The sequence below is a fragment of the Odocoileus virginianus genome, chromosome 13 (assembly GCF_023699985.2).
Source record: "Odocoileus virginianus isolate 20LAN1187 ecotype Illinois chromosome 13, Ovbor_1.2, whole genome shotgun sequence".
NCBI lineage: Eukaryota > Metazoa > Chordata > Mammalia > Artiodactyla > Cervidae > Odocoileus > Odocoileus virginianus.
The window spans coordinates 2,808,365-2,828,883 of NC_069686.1; the positions used below are offsets into that span (position 1 = coordinate 2,808,365).

Sequence of the window (20,519 nt, forward strand, 5' to 3'; positions counted from 1 at the left end):
TATTCTCTGAATAATAAGCCCAATCTAAAAACATTTTAAACCATGTACGTTTATATTTAACAGATACAATGGAAAATATGAACATTAATTCATATTCTCAAATAGAACGAAATAGACCTGTTACAAAAACAATAAAGAAATTCAACAAAAAATACATATACTAATTAGTCCAACACTGTTTAAAGAGAAAAATCAACAAAACAAAAAACAAGTGATATAGAACAAAATAATAAAAGAAGTTATCTTTAGAGAACATACATTCATGATTTCAATTTTATTTTGTTTTTATGTATTTTACCATTTTGCTCAATAAGACTATCTTTTTAAATAATCTGTACAAAATAAAGACATCTTTTATAGTTTCAAACCATTTTTCAAAATTGTGTTAAGTATAGAAATGAGCAATCACTTATTCTTACCTGGGTAGGTATGTTCAAATATAGTTGAAAGAATACGCAGACACTTGACTTTCAATTACACAGCTGCCATCCAAATTCTCCTTCGGCTTCTTTTCTATTGTGTATACCAGACGGGATCACATATAACTAAAAATAAAATTAAAATTGGACTCAATAGAGGTAATCAATAATTACCTTTATGTGTATTATAATTTAGATATTATAATGCTTGTTCTAAAATTCTAATTACATTTCTTGTGAAAGTTCAAGAAAGTACCCAATAATAGGAAAACCATGGTAAAGCATGTAATTTTTTTTTGGAAAAGCAGAGTAACAGATTGCTAGAAAAGGGCAAAGAGTAAGACTGCTAGATAATGAGTTAAATGTTTTAACTCATGGATATGTTACTATTAAACAGTGATGGTTGGTTGACAGTATACCCCCTCTCTCCCTCAGGCTGTATGACAACTTGGCCCAGCTGTCGCCTCCACTTATTAGCTAATGAGACTAACCAAGCGCATACTCTGTCCCTGATTAAGAAGGTGAAAGAAAATTGTAGAAAGTACTAATCTATTTTAACTTTCATTTCACTTCGACTGCTACAGAGAAGCATTTGGGGAGCTTACCCTTCCATTTATTCTCATGCTATAACTAGAACAGACATAAAACAGCTCGTTAAGATTTTTACATTTTTATTCCGACAGACAAAAAGGAAAAGTCCTTCCAGATGCAACAGCATAAATTATGCCTTCCCTTAATTCCATCATTTCAAATTGACCTCTGACATAAATTCAAATAGCAGAAAAAAAAATTTATAGTATAGTATTTCTTCCTGCCAAAACAGCAAAAACAGTGTTCTTTTTTGAGGAGGAGGGGGGCACAAGTACAAAAACACATCTAACTCTTTTGTTCAGCCTCCCTCCACAGCTCCAGTACAGACCACTGGTAAAGCCAGACCTATATTTTTGACTTTTTCAAATTATACACTAAAGACGGCTCTCAAATACTTTATTTCTGCCTCTTTGTATCTGAGCCATCTGAATATTGTGAAATGATTCTAACTTAGCTAAAATTTTCTTTAGAAGCCTGTTTATCTATTTGTTCACCATATTCTTTTTCATTTTCTAACATAAGTTTAGAGATAAAGAAAAAAGGCATCTGAGTTTATGAGGCACCCAGAGACAAACTCTGGGGCAATAATTCAAGTGAAAAAGCTTATCTGGAAGATACTAAGGCAGTAGGGTATAGTCAGATCATCAACAGCATCTGGCAGAGAAGGCAGCAATTGTAAAATCTGAATTAAAATATTGGTAGGATATATTTTAAGGCTTTGGAAATAGATCTGTTCAACCTAAACAGGAAATTTCAAACATGGCACAGCTAAACGGTAACCATGAAATTATGTCATGATTTCCAAAGTGATTAAACAGGTCATTTTTTTTTTTTCTCTTTTGTCTGTCTTGGAGAAGGAGAAGAAAAGGGAGACAAAACTATTTTTTAGAATAATGGCTATTTCCCTATATATTTTATGTGAATGTTACTCTAATGGTATGAAATAAAGAAATCAGCCAAGATAACATAAGTAATTTTGTTTAAAAAGAAAAAAAAAACTATTAAAAATCACATTCCAACATTGAAGCAAAGTAAATATTTTACTAAAATGGTTAATTCAGCATATCCCCACAGCTTTTATTTCTATCTCAGATTGACTGAAATCCACTCTTACTGTGGAAAATACTTTCAACCTAGAATATTTTATGTAATGTGACAGAATAAAGAAGAGCATAAAAATACCCATATCAAAAAACAAGAATGAACTTGTGCCTACTTCTTTCTTCTTGTAGGAAAATGACACATACTCTGAAGTGGATCTATTATTCCATTGTCTGATATGATTAGATTTGTTTATATAAAGAGCATCTTAAATATTCTTGCAAAAACTGAGATATGCTTATGAGCTGTCTTTTTTAACACATTTTATTTTAAAATATAAAATCAATTTCCAAGTGAATGATTCCTAAAATGATTCTTAAAATTTTAGTACAAATAAATTACTCTCAACCGTATACTATGTCGCCACCATTTATTACAAATTATGAAATCTGAAGAGGTACAAAAATTAAATGAAGCCAACCATTTTTTTCCCCAAATGTTCATTCTTTCCAATAGTGTTAGTTTAAGAAAACCATTATAAACATTGCAATATGACTAGAAGCCTCAATTGGTTGATGCAACATTTGTATCTTTAAATATTCCATACACATCAAAACCACTCTAAACAAACAAGCCAGGTTAAAAGATATTCTCGTCATCAAATGAAATAAAGACCACCATGAAACAGAGACCACCGTTACCACAATCTTAAAACTTTTTCAAAATCATTTTACTACTTATTTTTCTTTTTATAACTAGCTCGAAGAATTTAGCAATATTACAAACTAATTTCCAAAATGTTGCAAAAAAAGTTTTCCTGAATATTCATTTCTTATTTCTATTATAGGCATCTAAATTCAAAATATGCAAAATCGGATTCTTGGTTCACACTTATCTTTTTTTTCCCCCTTTGTCCTGAGACTTTAATTAAGTAAATACTACAATTCTCATTCTAATTGCTCAAGAGAGAAACCATGCATTACTAATCCCTTTTATTTCCCTTACCAGCTACATGCAGTTAAATTAAGAAAAAAATCCAATTATACTCAATACTGATCATTCCATTTTGTTACTTCTTCAAGTTTACTTCCTTACCAGGTCATCAGTACTCAACTATGATTTCTCTAACAAGTAATATAACCATATCGCCTCTGGACAAAGTTCAAATGACTTAGCATGTCTTAGCATCTTTGTCCAACTGTCTTAGTGGTTGTCTTCTCAATGTTTTTTACCCTAATGTTCTAGGCCAAAAGTGTAAGATGATTGTCATAAGTGACTTGGGACAATCATTTCCTGTGCATTCTAGTCTTCTCACTGAGGCAGCGACATTCATATAGCCCTAATATACTCCTATGCTCTAGGGAAAGTAAAGTTGGAAAATTAACTTAGTTCATTAAAGAAAATTCAATGACAAATGTTTCATGACAAATAGATTCAAGAGACTAGATCTCATAGACAGAGTGACTGAAGAGCCATGGGCAGAGGTTAATATCATTGTACATGAGGCAGTGATCAAAACCATCCCCAAGAAAAGTAAATGAAAAAAGGCAAAATGGTTGCCTGAAGAGGCCTTACAAATAGCTGAGAAAAGAAGAGAAGCAAAAGGCAAAGGCGAAATGGAAAGATATATCCATCTGAATGTAGAGTTCCAAAGAACAGCAAGGAGAGATAAGAAAGCCTTCCTAAGTGAACAAGGCCAATAAATACAGGAAAACAACAGAATAGGAAAGACTAGAGATCTCTTCAAGAAAATTAGAGATGCCAAGGGAACATTTCATGCAAAGACAGGTTCAATAAATTGGACAGAAATGGTATGGACCTAACAGAAGCAGAAGATACAAAGAAGATATGGGAAGAATACACAGAACTATACAAAAAAGATCTTCATGACCCAGATTAACCATGATAGTGTGATCACTCACCTAGAGACTAATATCCTGGAGTGTGAAGCCAAGTGGGCCTTAGAAGGCATCACTACCATCAAAGCTAATGAAGGAGACAGAATTCCAGCTGAAATATTTCAAATCATAAAAGATGAAGCTGTTAAAGTGCTGCATTCAATATGCCAGCAAATTTGAAAAACTCAGCAGTGGCCACAGGACTGGAAAATGTGAGTTTTCATTCCAATCCCAAAGATGGCAATGCCAAAGAATGTTCAAACACATAATTGTGCTCATTTCCCCTGTTAAGTGAGTGAGTGAAAGTCGCTCAGTCATGTCTGACTGTTTGCAATCCCTTGGACTATACAGTCCATGGAATTCTCCAGGCCAGAACACGAGTGGGTAGCCGTTCCCTTCTCCAGGATATCTTCTCAACCCAGGGATCGAACCCATGTTTCGCACATTGCAGGCAGATTATTTACCAGCTGAGCCACCAGGGAAGCCCCATGCTAATAAGGTTATGCTCAAAATCCTTCAAACTAAGTGTCAGCAGTACTTGAACTGAACACTTCCAGATACACAAGCTGGATTTAGAAAAGGCAGAGGAACCAGAGAACAAATTGCCAGCATTCGTTGGATCATAGAAAAAGCAAGAGAGTTCCAGAAAAACATCTACTTCTGATTCATTGACTATCCTAAACCCTTTGACTGTGTGGATCACAATAAACTGTGGAAAATTCTTAAAAAGATGGAAATACCAGACCACCTGACCTGTCTCCTGAGAAACCCGTATGCATGTCAAGAAGCAACAGTTAGAACTGGATGTGGAACGGACTGGTTCAAAATTGGAAAGGTGTACATCAAGGCTGTATATTATTACCCTGCTTATTTAACTTATGTGCCAAGTATATCAGCTATTTACTTACATATGTGTGTGTGTGTGTGTGTGTGAAATGTCACACACACACACACACAAGCTGGTATCAAGATTGCCAGGAGAAATATCAATAACCTCAGATATGCAAATGACACCACCCTTATGGCAGAAAGTGAAGAGGAACTAAAAAGAGAATCTTGATGAAAGTGAAATAGAATGAAAAAGCTGGCTTAAAACTCAACATTCAAAAACCAAAGGTCATGGCATTTGGTCCCATCACTTCATGGCAAATAGACGGGAAAACAATGGAAATAGTGACAGACTTTATTTTTTGGGGCTCTGAAATCACTGTGGACGATTACTGCAACCATAAAATTAAAAGACACTTGCTCCTTTGAAGAGAAATTGTGACAAAACTAGCCAGAGCATTAAAAAGCAGAGACATTACTTTGCCAACAAAGGTCTGGATACTCAAAGCTATGGTTTTTCCAGTAGTCATGTCATGTATGGATGTGAGAGTTTGACCATAAGGAAGGCTGAACACTGAAGAATCGATGCCTTTGAATCTTGATTCTGGAGAAGACTGTTGAGAGTCCCATGGACAATAAGGAGATCAAACCAGTTAATCCTAAAGGAAATCAACCCTGAATATTCATTGGTAGGGATGATGCTGAATAGCCGATACTTTGGCTACCTGATGAAAAGAGCTGACTCATTGGAAAAGACCCTGATGCTGGGAAAGATTTGAAGGCAGGAGGAGAAGGAGATGACAGAAGACAAAAATGGTTGAATGGCATCACCAACTCAACGGACATTAGTTTGAGCAAGCTCCGGGAGATGGTGAAGGACAAGGAAGCCTGCTGTGCTGCAGCCCATGGGGTCGCAAAGAGTCAGACATGACTGAGAGGCTGAATAACAACACAAACAAACATCTGTTGAACACCTACTTAAAGCCCAGTTGTATTAGTCGTTGTTGCTGTTGTATAGTCTCTAGGTCAGGTCCAACTCTTCTGCAGCCCCATGGACTAGCCCTCCAGGCTCCTCAGTCCATGGGATTTCCCAGGCAACAATAAAAGATGGGGATGCCATTTCCTTCTCCAGGGGATCTTCCCAACCCAGGGATCGAACCCATGTCTCCTGCATTGAAGGCAGATTCTTTACCACTGATCCACCCAGGAAGTCCTGCATTAATCATTAGGGAGAGGAAAATAAGTCTATATCCTTCTTTGAGTCTGTCAAAGCAATAAAAACTATGTTAATGGCAAAATGAGGTATCGGAGAAACAAAGAGAAAGTTCAGAAAATTCTTCCTTAAAAAAAGGGAATCTGTGAAACATTAATTTAGAAGTTGTCAAATGAAGAGATTAGTTGGCAGAGGGAACATCATAAGCAAAGGTACGTAAACAAGAAAAAACATGCCACCTTTAAGGAATGCTAGTGATTAGTGATTTTGAAATAAAATACTTATGAAACTATTTATGAGAAAATTTTACAGTAAGGTAAAACTATATCAAGAAGCCTCCTGAGAAATGTCAAAATTTGGGTTTTATCCTAACGGTGATATGAATATGATAAAACAGGGAAGTGATGCAGGTAAAAGATGATGAGGATAGCAAACTATTTCTTAGAAATCTGTGCATATTTGCCAAATGGCAATGCAAAAATAGAAATAGATTCAGGGAATTCATATTTGTAAGATATAAAAGGGGAAAGATTCTTGGGATTTAATTTATGTAGGAAGAAAGCTAGACCAAGACAACACTGATCCTGCCCTTTCCTATTCTCAAAGATGCTAGTCTGGACCAAGAATTGACATCATTCCTTATTGTTCCGTGTGTACTTTAATTATCCACATTCAGTTCTCAGAATGATAAAGAAAAAAGTGATATAAGATGAGACAGGACAAATTATTTCACAATATCAATTTTAACTTACCAATTTGAAACAAACTAAATCTAGTTCTTTCCTCTACATTTGACACGCAACTTTTAGCAGAAGTTTGAAGCTGTCACCAACAGGAAATTTTCCTAATTAGAAACTGGAGAACAAATATCAAGTCATTCACTCCTGCTGCAATTAGTGGTAAACACAAGCCACTTTCTATGAAACTTTTGGTTATTATACTTTTCAGTATAAATAAAGTCTCTGTTCTTTTTAAAATTAATTCTTCACAAACTCTGACCTCTAAAATATTTAGATACTCTTATTTAAAACACAGTATAGGCACTAAGATGGATTCAAAGTAGTGATAACTGGCCACAGACTGAAAATTTACTTGCATTAATGAATGATGTATGGCAAAGTGAAATTCATACTGAGTGACTGAGCATGCATACATTATAAAATGTAGAAAGAAATAAATGAGATAAACCACAGATAGTGCCCAGCACATTAAAATATAAAGGACCTGGTAATTCAAGACACTTTAATTCAAGACACTTATCATTACTTATGATGAATTGTTTAAAAGTTCTACATTTCATAATATAAGTAGAGCTATAATACATATATCTTCATACATAAATATTTGTGCTTATCTTAAGTTATTCCTTTATAATGGTTTCTTGGAAGTTAAGTTACTAGGTGAAAAAGTATTTGATCTTTGGAGTATTTTCTAATATACCACCAAGTTGCTTTCTAGAAAGATACACCAAAACAGACTTCCATTAACAGCAAATGATGTTAATTTCAAACCACCCTTTCCAGCAATGATCTTTTTTCTCATCTTTTGACAATCTGAGATTCAAACAGTTGTCTTTTTCTGAAACATGTACTTCTTTAACTACAAGTGAAATACAACTTTTATGTTTAATTTACCAAATACTTAATTTATAATTTTATTTTCCTTTGGGCATGCTTTTTATTTTTACTTTTTTGTTAATTTTAAATGTAATTATTTTTTTAATTGAAGAATAATTGCTTTACAGTGTTGATGATTTCTGCCAAACATCAACACGAATCGTGCCCCCTCTCTCTTGAAACTCCCTCCCATCTGCCTCCCATCCCACCTCTCTAGGTTGTTACAGAGGCCTGGTTTGCGTTCCCTGAGTCATGAGGTTTTTTTCAGATGTTGATGCAAATAAGTCTCAGGACCTTTGAACTTTTTATTTTTTCTGCCTTCATTTCTCCTCTCTCAGATAGCTATATTCAATTCCTTCACAGAATTAGGAACGATTGTTTTTATTTTAAAGTTTCCCATAATGTAAATCACATGTTTTACAACCAAAATCATATAAGTCACTAATCCTTAAATTAAAACCTTAGCTGACACAAAGGTATTAAAGCAACTAAGTCATTATCAAAAATATCAATAAGCTTTACTTATTTAATGTTACAATTTTATAAATCTAGTATAGTTTATAGATTTAATTAGACTTAATTTTAAACTAGTCACTTTATTTACTCTCCTACACCAGGACTATTTCTAAAACACTGCATATGAATTTTAGCACCGTTTAGAAACAGAACTTTTCCCAACTATTCCTGATTTTTAGGTATTTTCTCTCCTTCTTTCATTCCTTCTTCCCTCTTTCCTGCCTTCTTTCTTTCCGTTCTTCTTTCCTTCCTTCCTTCATCTCAGAAGATGAAAATTATGAGTCATTATTCTTTACTATAGTATTTTAATACATTAAAAAACATATTCAGGTAATTAAAGAAACATTTATAAAACACCTATGATAGGGGCCACTGTTAATTTTTAAAAGACCTCATATTACTACCCAAAACTGTAATAGTGTATAAATATATTTCAGTGTGTATGGAAATAGAACACCTATTCAATAAATGCTCTTATTAAGCATTTTTATAAATAGTCCCACAATAGAGGCTATTCAAATGAAGGGAATCAAGAAACTATGGTTGAGTCCTTAATGAAAAATTGGACCAGAAAGCATTCATTTACTTGGATTATGTAAAAAGTCATTAGTTTAATTTTTCCAGTCCTGTGGAGTTTATTTTTATTGATGCTAATATCCATGAAATGAGTAAGCATTTAAAGACAAATTTCAGTGAACTGTGATACAGTGTTCCAATTTCCCACAGTTAAAGCAGAGGGTGGGGAGAAGGATTTTACTAATCCTTGCCTCTATTGTAAATTGATTGCAACATTACCATCATTGGATATAATCAAATTAAATTATACAAACACTATTCAATAAAATCTGCGATACCTTCTACAGCAATAAAATTCAGCACAAAAATAAATGTACCATGTATGTACTATTAACCAAATAATTATTTTGTAAGTGAGAAAGTATCAGAAATGCTATGATCACAAGCATTTTGAAGATGACTGGTTATGTACCCAGGCCTTTCTTCAGCAATCAAACATTTTCAGTATCGAGGTTTTTTATTCTTTATGTTGTTCTACTACCAAATATTAGTATACCATTTTAAACTCCGGCTCTTTTGCTCAATGGGACTTATATATAATGGTACACATTTAATTTAATGTGGTTCACTATAATGGTACAGTCTTCATTTAATTAGTATGTGCATACATTGTGCTTTGCTGCCGTCATCACCACCTCTGACCAAAACACAAACAAAGGGAAAACAAGGCCCAGACTCATGATAGTGCCCTGGGTTTCCCTTGCAGACCTACACTTCTTTCCTACTTACTGGTAGTTATGTTTGCCTGGGGTTACTCTAGGTCCAGAACTGGCCGATGAATGCACCATAACCCTACTCATAACCATTCTTGTTCAGGAACGGAAAGTTGGACTAAGCGACAACAAAGAAAATCAAATCAACCCTTTTCTAAAACTATAAAGAAGCAATCTCTGGTCACTTGAGTTGACTAACTGGGGGACTGAAAGTCTGGTGACTGTGCCCTATCTAAAGTGACACTGCCTTAAAATGTATCCAATTAAATGGAAAACAAACTATGAGAGTGCCTAGATTCAGCCATGTCTGAAACATAGTTATAGAACTTTCAATTATGATAGCCTAGCAGCATATATACTTTGTTAAGCTCAACTGAGTTTTAATGGGTTTTCTGTCAAGTACAACCAAATTATCACTCTCAAATATGCTATTTACTAATGTGTAAAAATATTTTACTAAATTTGCATGTGACCTTCCCAAAATTGAGCTAACAGTATAAAATAATTGATGTATTAAAAACAATAAAATTTTTCTGCAAAATTGTTATTCAGCAACTCTCCTGGTGTTCTGAAGGCATCTGTTGTTGAAGCTGAAAAGGGACATAATGTGCCTTCAATAGATTTTTTCAGAATTAGCATGGCAAAACTTATATGCTATAAAATGTTTGGTTTTCTTAGGAAATCATATAATATAGTCTTTCATTAAATTTAGATTGGAGTATTGCATTAATCACATCTTTACTTGAAGTCAAGTATAATCTGATTGGTTTAAACAATTACAAATAAACAGATTCAGGATAGATATGAACAATTTAATAAATCTGATGTGCAATAAGAAATGTGGAGCTTTACTAATTAAAAAATTATACAAGATGAATAATATCTCTTCCTGATGAATTAATATTATGGCTTACATGAAAGCAAATAAAAAACTGATTGGCAGCTAAAGAGCATTATTCCAACCTGATCATACTCTAAAAAGGTCCTTTCTTATTTCTTTGATGCTCTTCAGAAAGATATTAGCTAAGTAAATCTTCAGTGCCTTATTAAGTGGTCATAGAAGTTCCTAAAGCAATTACCTGCTTTGACAACTTTAAACTTTCAGAGATTTTTCACTGTCTGATAAGGATTTGATATCTACTAGGTGGTATCTGAATGACCTATTAAAAAAAAAAAAAAAGACTTGAACTACTGGTGTTTGTAGAACTGGAAAAATAAACTTTATTTTTATAAGACACCTAAGGATATATAAGATACCTGGGTCACTGTGAAATGAAATTTCACAATTTCAGTTTTAAGACTGGGTGTACAAAATATCATAAGGCACCAAAAATTTCTCCCAAATATCAGCTGTGAAGAAATAAAAGTTTCAGTTACTAAAGTTCACTTCTCTTCACTATTTGTTAAGAAAAAAAGTTTTTTAAAGAAAATCTTATGGCCATTTTCCTTTTTGTTAAATGGGTTAAAATATATTAAACTATCTAAATATTTATGAGTTTGAGCAAACTCCCCAGTTACCTGATTCTTCTCTAGAATTTTCTCTCCACTTACCGCCTCTCTTTAAAGCTTAGCCCCATCTCAAACAGAATTTAACAAACTATAATTACCAAAGAAATAAGTCATAAGATTATAAATATGCATTTGAAGAAGTCCTTCCCCTGATCCCTGTAAAATAAATATATAAAACAATAAATGAGCATTACATTTATCCAAACTATAAACATATTTCTCTTCAGCCTTCTCTGTTACATGTTTTCCTCACCAGAAGAGAGACATATCTACCTTGACAAAAAAATAAAAAAATCTCTTTTAGTTATTATTTGGTTACTCTGTGATAAATGAAGACCGTTTCCTATCTGTGAGCAAAGGAGACTGCAATCATCTCATCTGAGCCTAATTTCCCAAGACACAAAGTCCCAAAACCCAATGATATGATTTAGCATAGAAATAGCAAGCGTTTTCTTGGTTCACAGATTTACCAGAATAGTAAAAGGTGTGGAAATGTCAACATAATTAGGTCAAATCTAATTTTACTTGACAATTACATATTCTGTAGGTAACTTAAGAAACTGCCTGCAATGCAGGAGACTGGGGTTTGATCCCTAGGTCGGGAAGATCCCCTGGAGAAGGGAATAGCTACTCGTTCCAATATTCTTGCCTGGAGAATTGCTTGGACAGAGGAGCCTGTGGGCTACAGTCCATGGGGTCACAAAGAGTCAGACAGGACTGAGCCACTAACACATTCACTTTCACATTAGGTCAAAGTAACTTACAGAGCAGTTGCAAGAAAATGCCTGGAACACCTATTCTCCCTCTCCTCTGGAGTATTTTCAAAGAAGTTATGTATGAGAGCACTTTCAAAACTGTAAAGCACCATACAAAGAAAAGATCATGTTACTAAGCCAAAACAAGATGCATTCTGGAGCATTTGTGATATGCTGAAAAGGTAACATTTGCAACCAAATTTCCCTTTTCTAACAAGTGATGTCAGAGTCCACACATGCATGGAAACTTTTGCAAAGACATGTCATCACTGAGCCATAGAAAATAGAAAATCACGTAATAATAGCTATGTCTAATCTGCAAGCTGTATTTAAAAGAAGTAAAAAATTAAAGATCAGTTTTTTAATGCTCCTAGTGTATTATTACGGGGAAAGTACTAGCATTAGCCACGGCAGGTCACTCCTCTGGAGCACTTAGTTGTTGTTGTTGAGTTGCTCAGTTGCATCCGACTCTTTGTGACCCCATGGACTACAGCATGCCAGGCTTCCCTGTCCTTCAACATCTCCTGGAGTTCCCTCAAACTCATGTCCATCAAGTCAGTGAGGCCATCCATCTCATCCTCTGTCATCTCCTTCTCCTCCTGCCTTCAGTCTGTCCCAGCATCAGGTTCTTTTCCAGTGAATCGGCTCTTCACATCAGGTGGCCAAAGTATCAGAGCGTCTTATCACTAGGTAAAACTGGACAAACCCGTCTTCATCTCTTTGGTATGCATGAAGACATTTAAGATCAAATCATATCAGTGCATTCTTTTAGGCAACGAAGACGTCATTGAAAACAGCTGACAAAGATGATATTACCAAGACCACATCTTCTCAATGTTTTACTGAAACCACTCAACAACAAAAACGTTGAAATGAAAGAAACAAAAGCCTTCTCATCTCCTAGACTGAGGCAAAAGGGAAACAGTGACCAGCTGCCTGTTTAATAGATTTACCTCTCTCCAAAAGATGACTGAAAAGTTTATGGTAATCAGACTGCTAAGTCGCTTTAGTCATGTCCAACTCTGAGACCATATGAACTGTAGCCCACCAGGCTTCTCTGTCCGTGGGATTCTCCAGGCAAGAATACTGGAGTGGGTTGCCATTTACTTCTCCAGAGGATCTCCTGACCCACAGATTGAAACTGGGTCTCATGCGGCTCCTGAACCACAGGCAGATTCTTTGTCACTGAGCTTACTGGGAAGCCCGCAGTAATCAGAATGTGAGGTTATATAAAGATGAACAAAAGATACATACAGGATTTTAAGGATGCAATGTGAAAAAAATGTGAAATATCTCACGAACAATAAGAGTAATGTTCCGTATCAATAATGTTGAGATGGAAATGTGTAAATATACTGATGAAAATGTGTTAAAATATTTATTAAAGTTAATTTCGGCAAAAAAAAAAGATGTTCTTTCCTCATCTCCTCACAAGTTTTATTTATCCAATGAACATTTCTTGAAAACCTACTCAGCACTCGGCACTGGCAATACAGGTGAAAAAATAGTGCTTTGAATCTAGTAGAGGAATCAGACATGCGGACATATTATAACCTGTTATTATAAAAGCTAAAATAGATGTCATCTTATTAGGAGCTTGGGTCTAACTTAATTCTTAATTTCTAAACAGTAATCTATTTAGACTAGGTTAGTCACTGATAAGAAACATTTTAGGTTCTTCTAGCCTTTCAAAATATTTTCAATGGTATAACAACATTTTATTTTCAAAACAACCCTGCCCCATATGTAGGGCCGTATTTCCTTACTTGGCAAAAAGGAAATCAATACAGTCAATAATGAGAAAAACATTAGAAGCATCAGAATCAAGACTGTTAACGCAGAAATTTTGACTATTTTCTTTTCATGACTAGAGGATAACACATCTAGTTTGCAAGCTAAAATCCTGTATACTAATTATTATTTTACTTCACATATTTTTGGTGAACTCTAAATTTTTATTGATAATACTAGAAAAGAAAATCTCTTATCCATTGTCTCTAAAGCATGCTTTTCTGAAAAAATTATTCTAAGCTATGAATTGCTCATTATCAAATGAAATGATGATGAAATTTATTTTTGTCTATGAGAATCTACCAAGAAAACTTTCTACAGAAGAAAACAGACACAGTGTGAAGCCTGAAAGAATATATTAGGTGCTTATACACAATGAAAATTGTTCCCTAATCAAGAATACCATACTTTTCAACCTACTTACATCTTGCCAGCTGAATTGTAAGTATAGAATCATGGGCTTACTTTATATCTGAATTAGATAAAAACTGCATCCCTTTCTTTGTGCTTGGTACATAGTAAATCCTCAATAGATACATGGGAAAGATTTGGGCAAGAAATGTAAAAAAAAAAAAAAAAAAAAGAGTGCTAAAAGAAAAATCTTATCAATAAGTCACCAAGTTCCATCATGCCCAAAATCAAACAAATAAGAAAATAGCAACAATAATAAAATCACACACACACACACACACACACACACACACACACACAGAGCTAAATAGAAGCAACATATACATTTAAAGATAAACTTGTCTCACATTTAAAAAACTCTGACTCTGCTTTTTGCCAGCGCTACCTATATAGTCTTTGAGTATCTGCTCAGGGACCTTGCAGATAAGTAATTTATCCAAGATAGAGACAACTCTCTGGGATGCAATCTTTATCACTTTTTAAACCCGAAAGAGCATTACCTACTCATAGATGTCACCATTATCAAATAAGTTTAATTCCCTTTAGAAACTGTTTATATATTTCAAGCCCTACCTATGGGCTGAAATAACCCATAAAGCAGTAATTGAAAATTAAGCTGGAAACAAAAATGTGTCAATTAAACGAGGGGGGTGATAAATAAAATATGCAATGAGAGTCGAGAAAGGCCTCTAAAACTTAGTGAGGAAAAATTATTTCTCATTTATTATCGATTATTTCTCAAGGCCAAAACACATGGGGGGTCAACTGTGAGCGACACACCGGGCTAGCATTTTGGGTTCCCAAGCACTGTACTCCTTGTGCCAAAGGAATTTCTCACTATATGCAAACTAGCCATCTGTTTCTCCCCAAACGCCTGCCATGCCTTCAAATCCCATCTATGAGGGGCGGGCACGCATCCTCCCACTAAAAGTGTGACCTACCAGGAAGCAGGTGGCATAACTCTGCGCCTCTGAGGAGACTAGAGTCAGCACTTGAGCCAAGACTGTCTTCTAAGGTGTAAGTGGGGACCTGGTGTCAAAGCTCCACATAAACGAAGCAACAGTGGGTTTACCTGGACCGGGAACACGCTCTAGACTCTGAGCTCTGACAGGAAGATGATCGGACTGTTTGGAACAGAAAATAACACACAGGGAGAAGATGCTTAATAGATGTTATGAGGCAACAGAACTCATGAAAAATGACTGTGAGTGATCAGAAACTGATTCAGAAGAAAGGAGAGAAACATAAAAAGAGAGGAGGTTGGTAGTGGCAAGAAAAGAAGGCTTCATTCCTGCAGCAGAGAATCAACTCTGTCACTAGGGGCGGAGAGGGAGTCGGCTCAGAGCTGTACCGGTTGCTCTGCATTTCTGAATCTCAGACTCCCCGTAATGGCTGGACACATGACTGGGACTTCTGTCTTCTTCATTCCTAAATATAACCTTACTAAGGAATCCCAAGTGAGCCTTTTCCTTGCATCAGTTCAGTTCAGTCGCTCAGTCCTGTCTGACTCTTTGAGACCCCATGACCGGCAGCACACTACGGCTCCCTGTCCATCACCAACTCCCGGAGTTTACCCAAACCCATGTCCACTGAGTTGGTGATGCCATCCAACCATCTCATCCTCTGTCGTCCCCTTCCTCCTTGCATCAAAAGAACCTAATTCTGGTGGCTGGGCTCCAGAGTCACTTAAGGAATGAATCTTAAAATTACAAATGAACAAAACTTCACCATATATAACATTGTAAAAATGATATGTTTACTGTATAAAATTAATACAGGCTCAAAGCAGTAATGCTGAAGAAGCTGAAGTTGAACTGTTCTATGAAGACCTACAAGATCTTTTAGAACTAACACCCGAAAAATATGTTCTTTTCATTATAGGGGACCAGAATGCTAAAGTAGGAAGTCAAGATACACCTGGAGTAACAGGCAAATTTGACCTTGGAGTACAGAATGAAGCGGGGCAAACGCTAATAGATTCTGCCAAGAGAATGCACTGGTCAAGGCAAACACCCTCTTCCAAGAACACAAGAGAAGAAGACTCTACATATGGACATAACCAGATGGTCAACACCGAAATCAGATTGATTATATTCTTTGCAGCCAAAGATGAAGACGTTCTATACAGTCAGCAAAAACAAGACCAGGAGCTGACTGTGGCTCAGATCATGAACACCTTATTGTCAAATTCAGACTTAAATTGAAGAAAGTAGGGAAAACCACTAGACCACTCAAGTATGACCCAAATCAAATCCCTTACAATTATACAGTGGAGGTAAGAAATAGATTTAAGGAACTAGATCTGATAGACAGACTGCCTAAGGAACTATGGATAGAGGTTCGTGACATTGTACAGGAGACAGGGATTAAGACCATCCCCATGGAAAAGAAATGCAAAAAGGCAAAATGGTTGTCTGAGGAGGCCTTACAAATAGCTGTGAAACGAAGAGAATCGAAAAGCAAATGAGAAAAGAAAAGATATACCCATTTGAATGCAGAGTTCCAAAGAATAGCAAGGAGAGATAAGAAAGCCTTTCTCAGTGATCACTGCAAATAGAGGAAAATAATAGAATGGGAAAGACTACAGATCTCTTCAAGAGAATGAGACGTAGCCAGGGAACGTTTCATGCAAAGAGAGGAAAAATAAAGGACAGAAATGGTAGGGACCTAACAGAAGCAGAAGATATTAAGAAGAGGTGGCAAGAATATACAGAAGAATGGTACAAAAAGATCTTCACAACTTCAGATAATCACTATGGTGTGATCCCTCACCTAGAGCCAGACATCCTCGAATGTGAAGTCAAGTGGGCCTTAGGAAGCATCACTATGAACAAAGCTAGTGGAGGTGATGGAATTTCAGTTGAGCTATTTCAAATCCTGAAAGATGATGCTGTGAAAGTGCTGCACTCAATATGCCAGCAAATTTGGAAAACTCAGCAGTGGCCACAGGACTGGAAAAGGTCAATTTTCATGCCAATTCCAAGAAAAGGCAATGCCAAAAAATGCTCAAACTACCTCACTATTGCACTCATCTCACACGCTAGTAAAGTAATGCTCAAAATTCTCCAAGCCTGGCTTTTGCAATACTTAAACTATGAACTTCCAGATGTTCCAGCTGGTTTTAGAAAAGGCAGAGGAACCTGAGATCAAATTGCCAACATCCGCTGGATCATCGAAAAAGAGAGTTCCAGAAAAACATCTATTTCTGCTTTATTGACTCTGCCAAAGCCTTTGACTATGTGGATAACAATAAACTGTGGAAAATTTTGAAAGAGATGGGAATACCAGACCACCTGACCTGCCTCTTGAGAAACCTGTATGCAGGTCAGGAAGCAACAGTTAGAACTGGACATGGAACAACAGACTGGTTCCAAATAGGAAAAGGAGTACGTCAAGGCTGTATATTGTCACCATGCTTATTTAATTTATATGCAGAGTACATCATGAGAAACGCTCAGCTGGATGAAGCAGTAGCTGGAATCAAGATTGCTGGGAGAAATATCAAATACCTAAGATATGCAGATGACACCACCCTTATGGGAGAAAGTGAAGAACTAAAGAGCCTCTTGATGAAAGTGAAAGAGGAGAGTGAAAAAGTTGGCTTAAAGCTCAACACTCAGAAAATGAAGATCAAGACATCTGGTCCCATCACCTCATGGCAAATAGATGGGGAAACAGTAAAAACCATGCCTGACTTTATTTTCTTGGGCTCCAAAATCACTGCAGATAGTGACTACAGCCATGAAATTAAAAGACGCTTACTCCTTGGAAGGAAAGTTAGGTCCAACTTAGAATATTAAAAAGCAGAGACATTACTTTGCCAAAAAAGGTCCGTCTAGTCAAGGCTATGGTTTTTCCAGTGGTCATGTATGGATGTGAGAGCTGGACTATAAAGAAAGATGAGCACCAAAGAATTGATGCTTTTGAACTGTGGCATTGGAGAAGACTCTTGAGAGTTCCTTGGACTGCAAGGAGATCCAACCAGTCCATCCTAAAGGAGACCAGTCCTTGGTTTTCATTGGAAGGACTGATGCTGAAACTTTAGTACTTTGCCCGCCTGATATGAAGAGCTGACTCATTTGAAAAGACCCCAATGCTGGGAAAGATCGAGGGCAGGAGGAGAAAGTGACAACAGCGGATGAGATGGCTGGATGGCATCACCGACTCGATGGAGATGAATTTGAGTAGACTCCTGGAATTGGTGATGGACAGGGAGGCCTGGTGTTCTGTGGTCCATGGGGTCGCAAAGAGTCAGATATGACTGAGCGGCTGAACTGAACTGAATGAAAAGGAAAAAGACAAATTGACATAGCTCAAGTTATTGGAAGTAGTGTAGTCTCCAAAAAGAAAATATGCCTATATTTTGTAGACATTTGTTCTCCTACAGCTAATTCAAATCAAAAACAAACAAATATGTGCTATGATTTTTTATTCTTTATTACAATAATAAAGCAAGGAGTTTAGCTATGTCTTCTGTGTTTGTTATGTGTAAAACATTTTTTTTTAATCAAGGCTATATGAAATGTATTCATAGACTGTATCAATATAGCAACAAATATAATACATTATTTTCAATTTTAGGGATCTTCCGACACCAAGATAGTCCAGAATTTTTTCCTAGATTATCATTATTTATGTGTTCGATTTTATTTTCCTATATTATAAAAACTAGATGCAGAATTTTTACTATACTTAAAAATCATATCTTCCAGCTGGGAAGGATGGAATATGAGAAAAATGAAAAGAGAGGGTCAAAAGAGAGAAGAAAAGAGGAAAGTATATAGAAAGAACGTAAAGGAGAAATACAAGGATGCAGCGAGGGGAGAACAGAGGCTGAGGACAAACGGTTGCAGCACGCCTTGGCGCATCACCACATCCTCACCCAGCTTCATGTCGGGTTCCCGCACGCCCACCCTAGAGCCGAAGTACAGAAGCCAGAGAGCAAACAGGCTTTCTGTTTCTCATGCATTGATGTCGGTCACTCATCTTACCGACGAAGGTCATGCCGATCGCTCTGACTCACAATCCCCTGCCTCCCGAAGCTGCCTACTCTGGTGAGGACCCAGATGCCCACATTCCTGCTCGTGTATCTCTTCTCTAGGCTTCAATACGTAACTGTTACAAACTTGGTACCTGATCTGGGTTCCTAGGATAACACTGTCCTTCTGCCACACCTCTAGAACTGGAACTTGACAAATAAATTTTATTTTATGACATGGGCTCACCCAGACTTCAAAAGAAAAGCAAAACAACAAACACACCTGTGAAAGTCCAGGGAACACATGTATTAAACACCATCTGATTCTCCACGGCTGCGCCGGGCCCACAAGGTGACGCTCCCTGTTGCTTCATCCTGAACTCCTGGAGCTAAGCCATTTTCTCAAAGGTGCCTGGAGGTATCCGGGGTAACCTTGGACCCCAGGGTTCTGTGCACTCACCGGAACGGCACTGTGTACCCTGTGATCAGGCAACTTCCCCAGCCCCTGCGCTCTCCTCTGCCCTGCCCAGTCAGTTCACACAAACACTAAGAGAAAAAGCTTAACTAAAATTCATTTATTTAAGCAATATTTGTAGAGAGTTGGGGATATGTCCAGACAGTAGTGATACGGTGATGAGCATAACAAATAACCAGTCCTCAAATAATTTATGTTCTATTTATCTGCATATATAAACTAAAATCTAACTACATGCAAAGGTAAAATCGTCGTCTGTTTGTTACTACAATATATAAAAACCTGTGAGCTCTCTTCTTAGAGACAGACTGCTCCAAATTAGTTGGGTTTCATTTGAACATGCTGAAGTTTCATGAACCTGGTATTCTGAACATGCTGCTTAGGATGTAAAATCTTCACTTTCCACTGTGAATTCTCTCACAGACATCTCTGCGCCAATAAACTACCCAGGTAATCCTGGGACTCTGAAAGTGTTTTCAGTGGGCACTTCTCCTCCATGTAACTTCCCCTCCATGTGAACCCCCACATGCCAAGAGGACTTTCTCTGGAATTTGCAAGCCCTGCATTGCAAAAGAGCTCTCAATTACTTGAACACCATCAGCAGGATGATACAATAGGAGACAATACAGATTTGTTTAACAATAGCAAATGATTCTTCTGAGAAACACACAGGGCAGAAGGCTAGTTCTAAATAAGACAGATGATAAAGTAACCATGGCATCCATTAAGCCTACTGCATATAGATTGAAGATTTTTAACATGCCTTTTAAAAAACTGCAATATTAGATTTGGTATGTTTAATATAACACAGTCTATACCAGCCAATATTACACAAGCATATGAAGTATACCTAGCAAGACCACTGCCACTAATCAGCTCCCAAAGGTGTCACAAACTAGACAGGTCTAAGTCAACCCTTACCTTCGTGACTGCCAAAGCTGCTTTGCTTCCAAATTTTTCACCTAGGAAAATGTTGCCAGCTCGTCAAGTTACATCAAATTTCTTCTCTTTGCTCAACTCCCTATATCCCATCACCACATCATGTCCATTTTATTTTCAAAAGAGCTCTAGAATCTGCTGCATCCTCTCCATTCTGTCTGCACTTCCCTAGTAACACTGTGCCTTGAAAATTGGACAAAATTCCCTTACCTATATATTTTCCCCAGAACTTGCTCTATCTCCTGGCAGC

The 20,519-nt window shown here is 36.5% G+C and overlaps 1 protein-coding gene across 3 annotated transcripts in view; it reads right to left on the minus strand.

Moving 5' to 3' along the window:
- GULP1 (GULP PTB domain containing engulfment adaptor 1) overlaps positions 1–20,519 on the minus strand; it is a 313,204-nt gene that overhangs the window by 198,739 nt on the left and 93,946 nt on the right. For all 3 annotated transcript variants that reach the window (XM_070475889.1, XM_070475888.1, XM_070475891.1), the window contains exon 2: positions 420–545. The gene's annotated coding sequence lies outside the window, so the exon portion shown is untranslated. The remainder of the gene's footprint in view (positions 1–419; positions 546–20,519) is intronic.